The following is a 1,529-nucleotide window of genomic DNA, read 5'->3' as shown; positions in this document are numbered from 1 at the left end:
GGCTGGCAGGAAAGTTGACATTTTAAACCTTAATAAAAAAATCGATACAGGGCTTTAGAATATCGATACAGTATCAGGAAATGAAATATCGTGATATTTCAGTGTATCGATGTTTTCTTACACCCCTACCGCTGGGAGGCATCATTTCTTTTAACTGAGGAGAATGTTGGATTCTAGCTGTTCCTCAGTCCTAGGTCTCCTTTCTTGTGAGAAGTGTGCCAGTTCTGCACCCAGACTCTTCTGCCATCCTTGTCTTGCTGATTAACTAACTTTAAAGTGTTCCTTAGTCTTTTCAGATATGCCCAGAACAGAATCAGGCCCAAATATCAATCAGTCAATCAAAGGGACAGTATCATGTAAAATGAACTTTTTTGTGTTTTATATCATGTTATAATGTTATCCTCTCATCAAAAACATGCCCAGAGTCTTACTTTGACTCATTCATGCATGTTTGAGAAATCCTGTAGTGTCCAGAGGCAGCAGGCAGGGGAGCAAAAACCAGTGTTTGGGACTAGAACCGCCTTTAGGATCAGCTCCTCCTCTGGGCTGTGTCTCCAAGCTGAGCTTCCTCATCACAGAGCACAGACCCACCCGGCCCAGTGCTGAAATGGGCGGGACAGAAGTGGAAGGAGGTTTTTAAAGAGACAGAGGCCGATTTCATGGTGTTTAGAAACAGATATGATGAGAAGTCCAAGTTTATTTTTTTTATTTAAACATATAAACAACATTTTATCAACAACTGAAGGTGACATAGATACTTTATTACGGTATAGAATTTAAATATATGCCTGAGAAACACATTATATTGCCCCTTTAAAAATATCAGTCCTGCTGCTAGCTGTTAGCAGATTAGYGGCACCACCCCGACCACTGCGCTAATGTAATCAAAGGCTCTTTTTAGCACTTTTATTGTTGCCTCTGTCCTTGTCTTCTTACAGATGTGTTGCTGTTATCAAAGTCAAATATTACCTTATATTGTTTTGTTTTTTTCTCTAATGTCCAAATTTTTCAGAATTGGAGTTGTACCTGTGCCTGTTTGTGTATGAGCTCATGTTTGCCTGAAGGAAGTGTGTGTGTTTTTCTAACAAGTGTGTGTGTATGCGTGGTTTGAGTTGAGCGTACAAACAGTGGCATACAGTTGGATCATTGTGAAACCTTTCAAGAAATGTATTTATAGCAACTGAAAAGACTTTACCGTTGTTGTAAACACAGCATATTATTCATGTCGATATAATGTCCCGTAACCATTCAGTCGTCTGTTTCTACCTGATGAAGGTGCAGAGGGAGGAACTGGCTCTGAGATGCACCTTAAAGGCACAGTGTGTAGGATTTTGTCAATTCTTTTAGCCGAAATTGAAATAATCACTAATGACAATAAAGAAACATGTCTAATCATTGCAGACAAAGACCTTGTTTTATTATTTTTACCTTATAAAAAGCTGTTTATATCTCCATGGTCACGGGTCGCCACAACAGGCATCTTGCACCGCCATCTTGTCTACGAAGGCTCATGAAGGACAAACTGCGGT

Source organism: Austrofundulus limnaeus, unplaced genomic scaffold (genome assembly GCF_001266775.1).
Source record: "Austrofundulus limnaeus strain Quisiro unplaced genomic scaffold, Austrofundulus_limnaeus-1.0 Scaffold1538, whole genome shotgun sequence".
Classification (NCBI taxonomy): domain Eukaryota; kingdom Metazoa; phylum Chordata; class Actinopteri; order Cyprinodontiformes; family Rivulidae; genus Austrofundulus; species Austrofundulus limnaeus.
Note: the sequence above shows the minus strand (reverse complement) of the source record.